At 55.7% G+C, this 17,411-nt stretch overlaps 1 long non-coding RNA gene across 1 annotated transcript; it reads right to left on the bottom strand.

Annotated features, from left to right (window-relative positions):
• LOC146593355 (uncharacterized) lies at window positions 1-2,886 on the bottom strand. Its single transcript, XR_014896409.1, has 2 exons — window positions 2,645-2,886; window positions 1-880 (listed from the first exon to the last, which is right to left on the bottom strand). It is a non-coding gene; the product is annotated as an uncharacterized LOC146593355 (long non-coding RNA).
• Window positions 2,887-17,411: the final 14,525 nt, after the last annotated feature.

The raw sequence follows: 17,411 nt of genomic DNA, 5'->3' as shown, positions 1-17,411 counted from the left end.
TTTTATCACTCCAGTGAATCATTTATTGGGGCCGGGCAGCCGGCACACAAAAGCCTGCCCCGATACGGATACGGCCCGGCGGCGGCCGAACGCGGCTGGCACAGGGCGCGCCGTTCCTCGAGTTAATCTGCGAGCCGGGGAGGGCGTCCCTGGCACCGGGAACGGGTTGCAAAAGGGGAATTTAGGGCCCGGGGCAGGTTATTGCTCATATGGCCGAAATCGCCGCCTTGCCCAGACCGTCCCTGGGCTCGTGCACGGGTTTGTCCTGAGCGAGGTTGTTTTGCCCGGACTCGGGGGAGCGGCTGARAGCCCAGGCGAAAGCGGCTGCCGGGGCAGGTGGGGAGAGGCGCCGTGGGCAAGGAGGCAGCGATGCAAAGCGAACCCGTCGGGGCCGGAGGTTTCCATTCCCGTGTTTTCCCGGCCACCCGCCAGCATGGCTGGGCACGGGGATGCCCTGGCCCCCGACCCCCCGGTCCAGCTCGCCGGGTCCCGGCCGGGAGCATCACCACCGAGCCCGCTGCAGCGCCGGCAGAAATGCCGCTTTTGCCCTCAAGTCTCGGGGCGTCCGCTCCCGCGGCGTCATCGCGGGCGAGATGCGTCACGCAGGCAATCACCGGGCAGGGAAGAGTCATCGCAGCGCCGAGGCCCGCTCGCTGCTCCGCTGCTTGCTAAATAACCCCGGGGACAGAGCTGGCGATCAGCCCCGATGGGGAAATCGAGGCCCGGAGGCGCGAGCCAGCGGTGCCGGCCCGGCGCCGGGCGCCGGTGGCTCCCTCTCGCCTCGCTGCTGGGCCGATGTGCGGGGAACGGAGGCGACGCCGCCTCCAGCCCCCTGGCGCTTCCGTGTGGATTTACATTTTCCTGCCTCTGGGCATAATTCCTTGCAGAAATAAATAAATAAATAAATAAATAAAAGGAGATTTTGATGTCTACATCACTAAAGTCTCAGCGCATGGGGCAAAAACCCCCTGCTCATCCCGCGGCGGTTCGTGGCCCCTCCGGAGCCGGCAGCAGGGACCGGCCGCGGGGCTGCCGATGGCCCCGGACGTGCCAAGATTTMCGCTTTCCTCCGCGCCGGCGGCGGCCCCCATCGCGGCCGCGCGAGCAAGGCGCTCGCGGGGCGGCGAGGAGGCGTCGCGGCCGCTCCTCCCCGTCCTCCCCCCGCCGCCCAGGGACGTTCCGGGAGGAAATTGCTGCTGACGGCGCGCCGAGCGCTGGTGGACGGCGGATGACTAAGTTTGGCAGTGCTACCTGCCCGCTGCTTTGCCTTTTATGGAGGATTCGAGAGAGCCACTGGAGCAATTCTCCTTACGAATCGGGAGGGATCCACCCTGACCTCAGAGAGACGGGACCCGGGAACCGCCTGCTCCCACGCCGGGGACGCGGCCAGGGCGGCGATGGCCAGACCTGCCCGCGGCTCTGCGGGAGGCGGGCGGCTGCCCCACGGAGGATGCAGGCGGCCGGGGGTCCAGGGGGGGACGGGGGTCCTGGAGGAGATGGAGATCCTGCAGGAGATGGGGGTCCCACAGGGACTGGTGGTCCTGGAGGGGCTGGGAGTCCCGCAGGGGATGGGGGTCCTGCAGAGAAGGGTGGTCCTGGAGGGATTGGTGGTCCCAGAGGGATGAGGGTCCTGGAGAAGTAGGGGTCCTGCAGAAGAGGGTGGTCCCAGAGGGACCGGTGGTCCCTGAGGGGCTGGGGTCCTGCAGGGGCTGGTGGTCCGGGGGGAGTTGGGGGCCCTGCAGGGGACATGGCACACAGTCCCCATGCAGTGGGGAGATGGGGGCATGTGGGGCTCGGATGGGGCATGCCTGGAGCACGCTGGCCTCGCCGCGGCRGCAGAGGCAGCGCCGTGCCCCTTGTCCGGCCAGGGCACCCGAATGTTTTCACTTTCTATTTTAAGGAGCCGGCCGCTGGCTCCGGGAGCCGGCCTCCCACTGGGTTAAACGGCGCTGTGCACGTGTCCTGGGTGCCCGAGGTGCATTAACCTGCCGGCTCGAGGCATGGGGTGAAGGAGAGGTGCCGGGGGGTGTCTGCAACCCCTTCCTGGCAGCGGGTGCCCTGTCGCGTCCCTGGTCACCTCGCTCAGCTCTGCTCCGGCCACCGCGATGCCGCCTGTGCTGCGGGAATCGCTGCCGCGGCCTGCAGCCCTGCTGCACCCCAGAGACCTCAGGGAAGGGCAAATCTTTTGGAGATGGCTGCAGCCCCCTCCCTCCCCGTGCCTCAGTTTCCCCAGCTGCAGCACCCTGCGCCTGACTCCTGGGGAGGTGGGAGAGGGGAGGGATGTGGAGGGGGCTGCAGAGTGCCCTGGGAGGTCTGGCCGTGCAGTGCCGCAAGGGGGGACGCTGCTGCCCGGGCCGGGGGGCACCCATCGCTGCAAGGGGACCACGCTGCCGCGGGGGGGAAACTTCGCTGCGGGTGCGGGGGGGCCCACGTTGCTGCGAGGGGGGGGCCACGTCGCAGCGAGGGGCCACGCCGCGGCGAGGGGGACGCACCGCCGCGGGAGGACGCTGGTGCGGGGACGAAGGCCAGAGGCACCGCTGCGCGCCGGGGCTGCTCYGCCGGGCACGGACGGACCCAGGGCAGCCCAGACCCGGAAAGTCCCCRGCTGCTGAGAAATAAGGAGAAAGAGAAATGAAAACGGCACCTTTCCTTCCAGCGGGCTGGACGGCTTAAAAAGCCGCTGCCCCGCAGGGCCGAGGGGACGGGGATGGGCTTTGGCTCCCCTAGCACGCGGGGCAGCCACCCGCCRTCGGTAGCCCCCAGCCCACGGGGGTTGGGGGGGCCGGGACCGCTCTCCTCCCTTGTGTCCTGCATTCCTGGCGTTATTCTGCCTTCTCTCCTCCTCCTCCTCCCCTCCACCCCGGGGAYGCGCTCTCCAACCGCTCCATTTATGGACAGGAGGTTAGGTCACGCGGGAGGCTTAGGGGACGCGGGCCCCGTGGGGAGGGACCGGTGTGTGTGGGGGGGTCCCGCGTGGGGGGSATCCCCAGGGATCACGGCAGCGACGAGGTGCGGGAAGAGGCAGGGAGGACACCTGGCTATCCGCCCGCCCGGATGTCCCCGCGTCCCCCGTCGGGGCACCCCGGGGACGGAGCCACGGCCAGGGCCACGCACGGGAACGGGGCTGTGGGTGCCCCCGGCGGCGGGGGGGAATAGGGTGCTGGAGGCACCCTGAGCCGCAGCAGGCCAGGGAAGGGCCGTCCATCTCGTTTTTCCATTTTATCTTAAAGCTAAACCCCGGCGGCTCGGGGACGAACCCGCGGCGGCCAGCCCCACGGGACTCAGCCCCGCCGGGGCAATGTGGGGGGAGCCTGGATGCGACCCTGGCCCCGGCCACCGTGGAGCCACTGCAGCAAGCAGGAGCTGACTCCAAAGCAGCTCTGGATGGTGAAATRTCCTGATTCATTCGAATTATTAATATTAAAAAAAAAGAAAAAAAAAATAAATGAGTCACCCAGCGATAACCCTGCCGTTTGACGATGATTTAGCGGCTGTTTGGGGGGGGAGGTTAACTTCTGGGGGCTGTTTTTCCCCTGAYCTGTGATAACACCCAGGGTGTTGCTAAAGGGAACAGCTTGGGGTAACGCAGATATGCGAGGAGACGGGCTGCCAGGGCCGCGGTGCGCCGGCAGAGCCGAGGAGCGGGGCAGGAGGCCGTGCCAGCCGGAGGCGGCAGCAGGACCCCCCCGGTYGGGCTCATCCCGCCGGGGGCGAGAGGGATGGGCAAGAGCCGCCCGACTCAGCCGCCTGGGATTCCCACAGTTTCCGKCGGGTGCCGCCTGGAGTAAATCAGGAAGAGGTTTCACAAGCGCCAGTAATTAATGCTAATTACAGAGCAGCGAYGTGAGACTCATTTCTTCCCCAGGTGTCCTTGCAAAAATGGCTTTCTGCAGGTGTGGCATCCTCCTTCGCTTGTCTTTGGGTGCTGCTCCACCTTGGTGATGCTGAAGCCTTTGAAGRCTCAGGGACTGGGGGAAAAGCTGGATGGAGGAAAGGGTGCCCCACCATCCCAGCACCATCAGAGCCCGCTGGGGCCGCCGGCACTTGAGCTTGGCTTGAGGGCAGGACTCGCTTAACCTGAGGTCAGGAAAACTATGGGGAAAAATACAGTCCAGCCTGCTGAGCATCACAGCTGCTCCTGGCAGAAAAATGAAGCCACAGAGAAGGATTTTGGAGTCATTTTCTTATTATTTGCTCTTATGCCCTGGGACAGGGGAGGGGGCAAAGCTGCCATTTTGACCTGGCACACTAGGCTTTCTTATAGCTGGCTCTGTGCAATTCCTCCGCTTGCTCCTAAATGCCGACCTGCGAGATGCCAGCACCGGGCTCCTCTTCCCCCTGCCCAGGTCGGGCTGTGGGTGCAAGTGCTCTGCAAGCTGCCTTCCTCCTGTGGTGGAGATGCTCTGCTGAACAGAGGAGTCCTCGGCACCTACCCGGCAGCAGGCGAACATGAGAAAGGGAAAATACCAGCCAAACAGGCTCCCTGGACAAATGCGCCCCGTGAAGGCAGATCACAGCAACGGCGCTTCTTCTGAAGGCCTTCAGCATGAGGCCAAGTTCTTGGGTTCCTGGYGCAGAACTGGTTTCGTGCCTTTGCTATAACCTACCAGTGCGTCCCCAGTACCAGCACAGTCCGAGCTGGGCTCATCAAGGAGCCACCCTCCGGCACGCGTTTCTCTTCTCCTGGGCCCRTTGCCTCCCTAGGATGCTCACGACAGCTGCGATATAGATAGCCTGACRTATAGATGGCCCTCATCTGGAGATGAAGACCCTCGTGCAACATACCCGCGGCTCTTCCAGGGGTACCGGCAGGGTGGGATGCAGGGCTGGGGGTGTGCTGGAGGTGGGCTTGCTGCAGTGGAAAGCCCTGGTTGAGTAATCTGGAGAGCAGATGAGTATAACAGTTTAGATGAAATAAGAAATGTCCTGAAACATCACCAGAAGCTCATGCTACAAGTTGCTGAACTTTTCAGCAGCTTGMAAAAGKTTGGGTAAGGGTTTTAACAYTTTTTYTTTTCATTGTTGTTTTTCTATTCCTTGTCTCCCTGAATTGGCCATGCTCAAMCCCCYCCCCATGTGAAAGGGAGCCTGTGGTATTTAGAAAAAAAGCAGAGTGGGGTTGGGCTGGGAGATGCGAGCTCCAGGTGCCCTGGCTGAAACCTTGCCCACCTTATAAGCGTTTTGTGCATCTCTAGCACTCAGGCTGCAGAAAATCTCTTATAATTATCTGTCCAGAGAGCAATCAGAGGAGACACATGCATGGAAAAGGCTGCTGCAAAGAGGGAAGAGGCACTTTGTCCTCTGTGTCCACAGCAAACAATGCAAGAAATCATGGTGATCATGCAAGAAACGCTGAACATTCAGCAGTGGAGAAACAGGTCGGACATGGGGAAAACCTTCCCCCTCCCTGCAAGTCCCTGTCCTTGGTCATTTTAAGAGCAGGTTAAACATAGTTCTCAAAGATGTTTTGGGTAGTTCTGATCTTGTCTCAGGGCAGGGAATGGTCTAGAGGCTCCTGAGACCTCTCCAGTCTTATTTTACGTGATCCACAGTTGGGGAAGATTTAAAAATGGGAAGTGGCTCAGTCTACCTGGTGATGGTGCACACCAGCCGGTTGCCAGTGTTGGCATTACCTTTACCTTGGTTTAAAGCCAAGCTTAGTATTATGGAATCTGGGTCTTTATCCAACCAGGACAATTTTGTCCTGTTGAACGTAAGCCATCAGGACTTTCTCAGCAGAGAGAGATGAAGGGCATAGTGCCTTCCTATCTGATGAAGAAGAGCATATCCAATCTGGAAACATTTCTTATTATTTAGGAGTGCAAATAWTTTCAAAAGAATCAGGTGAAATTCACAGAAGAAATCTGATTGGGGTTAAATCCACCTASAGCCAGTTTCCAGGTCATTTTCATATTTCTCTGCCTGCAGAAATTGTTCCCATGCCCTTGTGATGTGCCTGCTGCTCATGATGCCGCCCTGCTGCACCTAGACTGGGTGGGGGCCCGTGCGACAGAGCGCGGAGCGGAGCTGATGGGAAAAACTCCTTCCCCACAGGGCTAGAAACGAGCTGCGGCTTGGAAAAAAAGTCCTTACATATGACAAGCCCATCTTCTCYGGAGGTTAAGTGAAATCTGTAGGGAGGCATCTGTCTGTGAGGCTTTTAAATAATCTGGACTTTGCTGTAATTTTTCTTTTCATGTGTCCAAACTTCTCCCTCTGACTTTCCTTTGTAATTTTTCCCTTGCAGTAAYGAGAGTAACTGCACTTGTAGCCCAAACAGGCAAGTCTCCCTGCGTTGCTCAGTCATCGCTCTGGCCTCCAACTCATGATATGCCAGGATCTGAAGAGTGAGGAGGGAAGAAAAGGACAACGCCAAAAACCATGTTCACACGTGCAAGCAAATTCCTTCAAAGATGGTTGCTTTATTGAAATGTCATGTTAACAAGTTTGCTAGCAGAATGCTTATGGAGAAACATGCTGGAAAATGGGAATGTAGCAAGCTTCAGCTTTGGGATCACAGCTTTCCATGCTGCCTGCCCTTTCCTGTTCACCCAGGGAAGCAAATCCACATGAGCTTGAGGCTGGGCGAGGGAGCTCGCTTTCTAAGTGAAGTACCAGCAAGGAGCTTCTTGCTAACAGTCCACTGCCCAGTAATTATCTGGTGACACAATCCAGTATGTAATTTGACTAAGTGCAAGAAATGTGTGCACTGAAAAAGAGACAGAGTATGGCCAATAAACTAGCCATTTTGCATGATTCACTCAGCACAGCCCGGGCTGCAGGCGCAAGGCTGGCGCACCCAGTGCCAGAGCCCAYGGAAAACACCGCTGAGGTCCCCCTCCCTGCATGGAACCATTTCTCAGTAGCTTCTTCTCCTTCTTTTAATAGATCTAACAGTCTGAAGGAGTCCTYAGCATGCTGAGCACCAGAGCTTATTTCATTAGCCAGGACCAGTAACTTATGAAAGAAAAGTCCCACTCTGCCTTTTTGAGGTTTCCAGGGAATAAGCTTGTCCTCACTGCGAGATGCTCCTTGTCTGTCTCTGTGGAGAAACCATCAATGAAGAACATTAAGCTCTGGAGAGGGGCTTAAGCCATAGGCAAATTGGTGGCTTTCCTTTATGGGCTGCTAGAGTTGAGGGGGCACTTTGAAATCCCTAGGAGATGAGTTGGCATCAAAACTCCTCCTTACTACAATACTTGAAAACTTTGGGAGTTCAGAAATGTATTCATTGCTGAGCATAGAGTTATCTTGGACGCAAACACCAGCGTGCAGTTCAGTGGTTCATGCCCCAGTATCTGCTGGCAGCCAACCCAGAAAAAACAACCAGTTGTTGTGGGGGGCTCTTCTCCTTYTCTTTCTCAGACTTAAAGCTTTTCTGCTGATGCACAAAGAAGGAAAGAAAAATGACCTCTTCTCCACCCATGCCTTGCCAGGGAGTTTCCACGCAGAGCACCTATGGCATGAGGGATGCGAGGGGCCAGGGCACTCGTGTCATGAGGGGACGTCGCACCAGGCACTTGGAATGGGGAGAGGAAGAAGAGAAGCATTTCTCAGGCACATTTCTGGCAAATATATGGCTTATCAAGCAAAAGAGGAGGAGGTGGGGGAAGGCATCTTTTGCTGACTGCGGGCCTCAGCTGCTCTTTGGTTTCCTGTTTCCGCTGCCTCTTTCTCGAGCCCAGGCCCCATTGGTTAAGCGAGGCTATAGCCACGTTTTGCCATTTAAGGCTTATTTCCCCAGGCTCAGGGCTGTGCTAAGAGCTGCTGGGTAGGTCTGTCCATCGGTTACTCTTTATTMGTTTAAATGCATGTCCCTAAAGTCACAAAGGCTTATCGAAGGGGAGGGRGGACCTTTGTCTTCTTTCCCTTTCCCTCTTTTCCTCTCCATCCTGACCTTTCTCCATCCCACATTGCAGGGAGGTGATGTTTCCGGCCTTTGCTGATCTCTGTGGCAGAGGAAAAATTAGAGGGAAGGGATTTGGGTTTGGCTATGGAGGGATGCTCCTGTTTTAGATGACCCCACAGGGCAGGACAAAACATTTCTTGGTCTAAGATGCCACAGCACCTGGGTATGGGGCTCTGGTTGCCCTGGGGCTTGGAGAGCAGAGACACCTGCCACCAAGTTGACCTGTGCCCTAAACAAGCACTGGGCTGGGCAAACCTGGGGGCAAATGCCCCACTGTTGGAGAACATGTGTCTCAAGGGAAGGAGAAGGGGAGCCAGGAGGCAGCTGAGCTCTCTCTGGGAGCCGTCATCAAACCCAGACAAAGCTGGATGCCTCCGTTCCCAGCACCTCGGGGCAGGGAGGGCCAGTGGGTGGTTGTGGAGCCAGTTAGGTTAATGTGCYAGGTGAGGAGCAGGGCACTGCAATCCCTCGAGAGCAAGGCCCTGGGCTGGCTTTAGGAAGAGGCAGAGAGGAGCCGGCTCGCTGTGCTTATTCCCAGGTGCCACCCGGCATCACCTTGAATGCTGAACAGGGAGGCTCCGAGGCGGGCCAGAGCTCGAGCAGGAACGGTCCTGTGGCCCCGGGCATGGCTCTGCGCCTGCCTGGCTCCCCCCAGGCAGCGAAGCTCCCTCTTCCTCCTCCTCCTCCTCCTCAAGCTGCCTGGGCCCAGCCTGCCTGTGCAATGCTGCCGTGGCCCAACAAACCCTGATAATGTCTCTTACTCCTTCCTTTCTCCCCAAACACGCTCTGCAGCAGCTCCAGCGCAGCTGGCCTGCTAGCCTGTCACTGCTGCTGGGAGTGAGGCCAGAGTGCTGCACAGGSCAGATCTGCCCCTGCCTGGGGCTTCTTCCTTCCCAGCACAGCGACTCATCRCTGTGCCTTCCTCTTGCTCGTCACCCTGGAGTCCTTTGAAACAGGAACAAGAGGTTACAAGGAGTGAAATGTGCTGTGCAAAGGATGTTACAGCCACAGACAGCAGTGTTTGGMGAAAAATACTTTCACTAAGGAGGATCCAGGTTGGAACTGTTTTGTGGATTACTCTTACAAAATCCCTGCAGGAAACCCAGTCCCCGATTTTCTGTTTGCTGGTTTGCCCCTTCCTTGGGGGGTGTGGAAAGYTGCAGAGACAGTCACTCTTCCGTGTCATGACCTATTTTGTGTCTGAGCAATCCCGTGGTCCTGGTGGCCTCTGTATCTGCTTGGCTTCCTCCGCTGCTCTGCTGACCCCAGTGCTCCAGCAAAGGAAGAGGTCTGGAAGTCACCTCTGAAACCCTGCACAGCTCTGGCAAGGAAAAGGGAAGAGAGCAGGAATGTGGATGTCCCAAACCCGTTTCTTGGCCATCGGAGGAAGAGCCAAACTCAAACACTCCAGGTGGGCTTCCTCATCCTTCCACCTCCAACTGGCCAGCATGGAGGCACCATGCCATAAGAGGTGATCCTCTGGGGTGCACTACCTGCAAGCTTGGAAGCCCTCAAGGCTTACATGAGATTTAAGTGGTAGTTTGGCCTCCCACCAGATAGGGAGTTTCATGCCATGCATACATACAAACTGCATTTTTCAAATATTCTCCCAGACGATAATGTCACCGCTACCCTGGCTCAGACCAACACAAGCTCACGCACRTGTTGCCTGCACAGGACCACCACAGCCCCAGGGCATGTGGGCAGTGGCACTGCAAAGAGGYATTCAAGGGTTGCAAAGTAACCCCRGCACAAGGAAAGGCCAGCTCCTCAATGTGCTCCTCGAAAGCAGCAGGAGAGACTTGACAACTGACAAAACCATGAGGAATCTGCTGAGTCTATTCACACTTTCTCCTTCTCAAGCTGTATTATGTGGGCCACCACGCTCTAGCAGTTTGCTACAAGATGAATATGAAGGTGTCCTTATTAGTCTCTGGGGAAAGTTTTAATTTCAGTCTTTGGTGAAGACCAGGCATGCAGTATGTTAACAAGCCAAGGGAGTCACAGTTAGCACATGACATTGACGGCTTTTGTTTAACTTTCTCTTGAGATCTTACCTCCTGCCAGCAGGAATGTGTGACACGAGCCAAAGCACACTCCAAAACACTGTCTTGATGGAGAGATGGAAACTTCTGGGGCAATGGGCTGAGATGGTAATAAAATACAGTTGTTATGATTTCTCTTGGGAGGGATCAGTGTTTCTGCATGGGAGCTTTGTAGCAGGTGGATTTCTTCAGTCCCTGTATTTGCATATTGAGTGACATCCAGATGATTTTAAAATGGATTCATCTACTGCATCTCCTTGCACCTCCTACCCTCCAGGCTCCCCCCAAGCCAAGTTTGCTATTGATTTCAGTGAGAGCTGGACCAGAGGGCTGGTYGGGAGCCACATTATCCCTGGAGAGAGCAGGCTCTTTCCTTCGTCCCGCTGCCCAATGTGAGCAGAGTCACCCTGCGCGGCACATGGTGTGGGGATCGGCCCTGCAACGAGCCTGTTTATCTGACACAGGGGAAGCACCTCCCGGGTCCTGCCCCACTGAGTCGCTGGTATCCGTTCGGTGATGGCAGGGAACAAGCCTGGGACCTCGAGAAGACGAGGTGGGGAATGGCAGATGGTAGCTCGAGGTCATTATTGGTGGTTCTGGTAAAAGGACTGAGTGCTCTGTACACACTGCATCACCCYCAGGGGGTTATTTTAATCAAGGGAAAGATGGGGAGTGAATGGGGGACTGACAACAGCTGGCATCACTCCTTCACTGTGGACTCCTTGCCTTGGGCAAGACACTACATCAGGATTTTCCACCATCTGCACAAAAAGAGCCAGAAATACAGCTTGTACAGGCCCCCAGCAGCTCTGACATGGGCCTGATTACAGCCAAAGTAATCAGTCCTGAGGGCCTCTGCAGTGCTGCTCCTAGGAAGGGAAAAACTCCCACCTTGCCTGCTTGCACCCTGTGCACCCAAGCGGGCTGAGGAGCCTGGCATGGGCTTGGGGCACCCAGATGGGTTTAGGTACCTATCTGCAYGATCTCATGACCAGTTATCCCAGATCTTTCTATTCCATGTAGAATCAAGCCAAAGTGACTCCTGTTGCTGGAGATAAATGGGTATTAAACCCCCTAAATGCAAAGCAGAATTGCATGCAAAGACTCTGAAGCATCTCATATTACATGACATGAGGTATACAATCCTCCAGACTGGGGGAAATATGTTTCCACCTTCTCCATACTTCAGTTTTGCACATGGAAAATAAAGACAATGTTCTCTGCAAAAGGCTTAAAGATCCCTCGACAGAAAGTGCCATTAGCCTCATTGCTGTCAGCAAAGCTGAGATGAGATCAAAGCAACTTTCATGGCATGCTTGGATATTCCAGTATCTGTTTCATTTCCTAGGTACAGTATTAGACAGGAGAAAATACCATCCAGCTGTCTCCCTGCCTTTATTGTTAACAATGGAGAAAAATCAATTTTCAAAGTAATTAAAAAGCAGTTGAAAATACACYGTATGGGATGACATAATGCTGTGTAACATGTGTGTGAGCCTTCTGATGGGCCAGGTAACAAAACCCCGAGGAACATCCTTTGTGGGAAAGTCCCCCAGGGACTGCACCATGGCAGCGTGTTGCTCAACGCGGGTTTGGGAGTCCCCAGTTTCAGTGTCAGAGGCTGCGTCAGYGGGGCGGTTAACAGTGCCGGAGGGCAGACGCTTGCAGGGAAGGCCCAGAGAGTGTCTGTTTTTTTCTCCTTCCCTTATTTCTTCTGATTGTAGCTGGAGGAAATATCCCCCAAAGCTGATGCTCTGCCTAGCTGRAGGGGCAGGTCCATAGAGGGGATCTTTCAGCTGAGCGAGGCTGGTCTAAATCCCCGTGTGGAAGCTCTCCAACTGGAATAAGAGGCCAGTGTAGGGCTTAGCTTATTCCTCTCCCATCGCCGGGACAGAAGCGAACCTGAAAGATGCACGAGGCAGGCAGAGAGCTCTAGGGCAAGGAGCAAGACAGCGCTGCTACAGCGGTCTGCTCGCGCCAGTGTAATAGCACTGTGCTGGCGAATGACCTTGGGTAGAAATGATTCAACACTTAGGCCTCACCATCTCTCGCTGTCAAGGTCAACCAGACAGCACCAGCAGCACGTTTAACAGCCGGGGGAGGGAGTGCCTCGCTCCGCTGCCGTCGGATGGAGAGCTGAGCGGAGCTGAGCAGAGGGGCCGGGGACGCACAGCCCCAGCGCTAGCCAGGACACCTCTTAGCACAATGCCTGGCTTTTTACCCCGCTTCCTTCAGCCAGGGCTGAAAATTCAGACCTGGTCTTCTGCCTACAGAGCAATGTTGCGTGCATTGGCTGGTAGGAACGGGTGATCCTTGGGAGAATGTCATGATCTGGAAATAAAGGCATAGTAATCAGKCCTGAGGGCACACAAGCGAACGAGCTGGGAAAGCCATGTGTGGAGCCAGGAGAAACCAGAGCTGGAGGCACAGCTGGGGAAACGGATGTGGGAACAGGCACTGTTCGGTACTTCAACGTTCCCAACTCCTATTACGAGGGGCTAAAGCTAGTACAATAGGTTATAAATCAGACACACGTCCCCTTCTACCACCCCTGCCACTGGGCAGGGCTGTACTTTCCCTGACTTCCCCAGCTAAATCTGGCACTGTTTGTCCATCAGCGTCCTGAAGAATTTACACACATTTTTTTTCAGTGCGATACAAAATAATAATTCACCCTGGACGGGGGAGACGCTTGATGAAGTTTCAGCCCCTTCATGCAAATGCAGCAGTCAGGGGAGAACAGTCCTGTATATATATGGAGGGTCTGCGAAGAGAAAGGCTTTAATCTCACTCCTGCAAAAGGCAACGATAAATTGGAAAGAGCTCTAAGGAGATCAATATGAAGGAGCAGGAACTTTGAGGATTGATGTATGAGAATATAGAGTAATACTTAAAAGGGAAGAGGAGAGTCTGCAGCTATTTGAAAGAGATGAGATAGCATCGGGGACAAAATGAAATGAGTAAGGAAAATGTCAGGGGCTGTTTAGCTTCAGCCTGGAGAGGTTTTAGATTGAATATGTCTTGACAGAGGGAGAGGTGGAGGCCCTCAGTGCTTGGACRATTAAATAGACCAGAAGGAGTACATCCACAGGAGGGGACGATGTGGTAAAGTCTCTGGCCTCGCAGTTGTCCACAGGCTGAGGCCTCAGCTCTTTGCTTAGATTTCTCTTCAGGCTAATCCCCTTTGAAGCCAACGTGTTGAGGGCTGAACTGCGAAACAGAAAGGACTGGGATGGGTCCCCATGCTGTGAAACAGGGGATGTGGCCAGGGCCTTTCCCTCTTCCCCTTTGRAGCAGGAAGAGAGGGAAAAGGCAGCATTTAGAAAAAACCTCTATGATTGTTTCAGGATGGTGATTTAAAACAGCTTTTCCTCTTTCAGAAGTTTCCACCTTTTCTCTCGTCCTCATGACRGCCAGAGAGAACTGAAGCCCAGATGAACGAGCCAGGGAAGCCACGGACGCAGAGACYGGCTGGCTCTAAAGAGGACATGCGAGAATTCAAGCCAGTCCCTTAGCTGGCTGGGTAATTTGTCTCCCTTGCCCGATTATCCCTCCTTTCCCCGAAAAGCATGGCAGATGCAGTCGCTGCACTGGTGAAGAGCTTCTGCTCCGGGGGAAAGACGGGGAGGGGAGGCGAACAAGGGGGCTCAGATCAGCCTCTCCAAGGGGGCTGGAAATGGAGACAGCAGGAGCAGGTGGCTACAAGGAGCATGGTGACAGCACATGCTAAAGAAAATAAGGGCCCAATTACAGCCACAGGGAGAAGCGAGCAGAAAACAGAGCTCACACTTTGTCCCATGAACGCAGCTGAAGTAAAATTAAAGGAGTGGGACGTACAGGGCAGAAGCAGAAATAAAGGCCGGACCGTGTGTTATCGCTGCCGGAGCCGAGCCTGACCGTATCAGCCAGCAAAGGGTAGGAGGAATCCTCCTCCAGATGGTTTTGTCCAGAGCCAGCGCGAGCTGAGCTCTGCAGCACAGACCCAAGGACAGACAAGGAGAAGTGAAGCAAAATAGAGAAATTCTGGAGTTTGCTTCTGGTTTCAGGTTGGCTGGCGCTGGGAGGTGCTCTGCGGTCATCACTGTCCTCATGGACCTTTATACAAGCCTCGACAGACCTTGGCACTGAAAAATRTCTTGGGGGTTGTCCTGCGCTTTCATTTGCTCTCTTGCCCCTGGGTTGTGGCAGGTCTCGGCTGCGTGGAGGCTGTTTGCACCACGACATGTGCCCTGTGTGTTGAAGAGTGATGCACTTCTGCAGTTTTATGGCAATAGGAAACTGAGACCCCCTTGGTATGGAGTTTTGACTATTGCCTTAGCTCAGATCCCAAACCCTGAATGTTGCTTATTGAAAGTCTTGCTTCCGTTTTCCTTCTCTCTCTAACACTTAGAGGCACAACTTCTTTTCCATTACTTTTTAGCGCACGCATGAAAAGCGGGGATCTACATGGGCTTTTGTCCTGGTCTGATGGGCTCRAGAGGGACTCAGAGACAACACAGGCCCAACACAGCAGAGGACAATAGCTGTGGACCTTTGCCGCTCACTGTTCCTCTTCCTCGCCTTTCTGTTCCTGTGACACACCCAGGAACAGATTAGGAGAGCCCTGAATGCAAGACTGGATGATCCTGGCTTTGTTTATCACATTATGGYGTGTCTAAACCTTGAACACAGCAATGGGCAGGTGGCCTTGCTATTAAATTGCCTTTATGTTCGTCACACAAATCTTGGCCCATCTCAACCTCAGAGGAAGTGGCAGAGCCTGGACCACTGTCTGGTTGCTGCAGACCACATCCTATGATCCCTGTTGGGGCAAAAGTCCCGCTGCCTTCAAAAGACGTGAGACCTGGGGCCTGTGTTATTGCGCTCTGGATGCCGGTAGATTGATTACTTTCTGATTCATTCTCGTAATTAGTAGATTCTAATTGCTTGATAATCTCCTGTGCTGCTTAATAGGCTGTCTCGCATCTGTGGTTCCCCARCTCTGATACACCTTACCTGTTCACCAGGATGCTCCACAGAAAGGCTGCAGCAGATGCACACCTGGTCCAGCTAACACAGGTGCTCCCAAGCGCCCTGTCCTCCTGCTTGCCCCGAGGACTGCCCACTCCCTGGCCCTCGCCACACTTCATTCATATTTATGCACCTGAGCCCCTGCTTCCATCACCCTTTTTGCACAGGACAGTGAAGCGACCACTGTCTGGAACAGCTACTCACCCATACTGACCTCCCACTGACATTTCCCTCCCTGTACCCRTCATCCTGGTGCATTTAGCTGTTTGCTAGTGGTTGTTTTCTGCAGGCCCCTCATCAGTGCATTCACGGACCCTGTTTTATCCCTGCCACCCACAAAAGCCATCATATATACCCATGCCTTGTAGCTCCCCTTATCTGACATATAATCTTCTAATTAATAATCAGTCTCTTCAAAGTGGAGTGCAAATATTAATTAATTCCCTGTGAGGTATGTAATTAACAGCGATTATTTCCATTTTCCTTCAAGGGAAGCTGAGATACAGAGATCTGGTACCATTTGCCCAAGGCTGCAGAGAAAACAACCAGCAGCAAGGGCACGTTACGCCCGGAGACCATGTCCCCGTCATGCCTGCATGGCCCTAACAAAAACCTCCTGCTTTCCTGGACTTGATCTTTTTCGGCTGAGTGCTTCCCAAGAGGCTAGAGGGAACAGGGCATGGACCTGAGGTGGTCCATGGCAATGGCCACCTCTGGTGCTGAGGGAACTGGGCGTGGATCTGGGGTGGTCCATGGTGATAACCATCTCTGGTGCGAAGGGAATGGGTCCCAGCAGGGTCACTGGGCTCCTGGGCTCCCAGCTCTCTACTCCCCGCTCCATCCCCTCTGAAAAACCAGTCTCAGACTGGTGCTGGAGTGGAAGGGGCAGATCCATGGGGAGGAGGTGGCGAAGCACCACTGTGCCAGCCACAGCCATCGCTCTGGGACAGGGCTGCTGTTCCCAATTTGTACCTTGTGCCTCCTCTCCACCCGTCCCTCCCTCCTCACATGAGGTAATTGCAAAACTCCATCTGAGAGGCTTTTGCACAGTTCCTCCTGCTGCTCTCTCCTTTGTTTGTCCCAGGGAGCACCGATGCGGTTATCAGCGCTCGCAGGGAGACACAGCGCTGCGCTCCCRCCTCCCCGCGGACAGGGACCCCACCGCGGGGACCGACGCCAGCTTGGGGAGGGAGGCCCGGTCCTCCGGGCCCTAACCCGCACCCATCCTCGCCGGCGGAGCCACCGCAGCGGCTCTCCGGTGACAAAGAGCACGCGGGCGCAGCCTGGAGAGCGGCAGCCTCCCTCTTCCTGCCGCCTCACCTGGGGCCTCTCTGCTCAGCACACCCTTCCCCTGGACGACCTCTCTAAGATGCTGGATCAGAGGTGTCCCGTGAATAACACGCATTTTTAGATTTTTTTTTTTTTTTTTTTTTTTGCCACGAGACTTTTTCCTGTGGTTGGTGCTTTAAACGAGACTGGATATTTAAAGCACCTAAGCTGAAGTCTGTGCGCTTCGCACTGGCAACAGATTGCAAGTAGATGCTGCTACTTTACTTACAGGGCTGCTTAATTAACTTGATTAATCAGCCCATGTTTGTACAATGTTCTGGGGATGCAAAGCCCTCTGTCACTGCTGGGAACCATTTGGCTRATAGTGTCCTTGCCTTTATTTTGAACTGGTGTCTCATTATAATAACGAAACGCAGGACTGCAGAAATGCAGTCCAGAGAGGAGCGGCCACGTATGGCGCCACACACCCTTCCAGCAGGCTTTGCCCCACACGGATCAAACGGTAAAGAAACAAGCATCGCCCCAATCTAGCCGACGCGCTGCTGGCACAGCGACCTCGGCGCGGAGGGGCGGGGGCACCTCGCCCGTGAGCCAAACTGCTCCGCTTGACTCAACGCCTTAGTCAGAGCCGAGGGATCATTTCCTTCTTCCAGGTGACATGTCTGCAGCACATTCTCTCAGTAAAAATACAGTAGCCTCTTAACGGCTTTCTGAAGGTGCATGCAGCGTTCCCCGGTTGGAGGGGGGACTGATCGCAGGGGGCTAGCGAGAGCTGTCCCCTCCCCTCCACACACACACCCCGGGTGTCCGCTGACATCGGCGGCAAACTCGGCCCAAGACCCAGCTCTGGACAGCGATCTGCTCCCAGCGACGGTTCCCCGCCGCTCCGTGCCCGGGGCAGCCCGGCGGGCACACACCGCGGCCTCCTTCCCCGCCGCAACCCACCCCCCAACACACACACACACACTCTAGCAGCCGGCCCGGCGGCAGCCCCGCACCGCCACCGCGCCGTGAGCTGCGGCTGGGGCTGGGCTAGAGCGGAGCAGCGGCCCCTCACCCGGCCCCCCCCCCACCCGCACATAGCCCCGTCGCTGCGGCCTTTCCCGCCGCGGCCTCCGAGCCGGAGCCGGCCCCGGTCCTTTGTGAGGGGCCGCGCG

The sequence above is a fragment of the Rhea americana genome, unplaced genomic scaffold (assembly GCF_003343005.1).
Source record: "Rhea americana isolate MKP2758 unplaced genomic scaffold, rheAme1 scaffold_297, whole genome shotgun sequence".
Lineage (NCBI taxonomy): Eukaryota > Metazoa > Chordata > Aves > Rheiformes > Rheidae > Rhea > Rhea americana.
The sequence above is the reverse complement of the archived record's forward strand: the minus strand, read 5'-3'. Positions and strand labels throughout refer to the sequence as shown.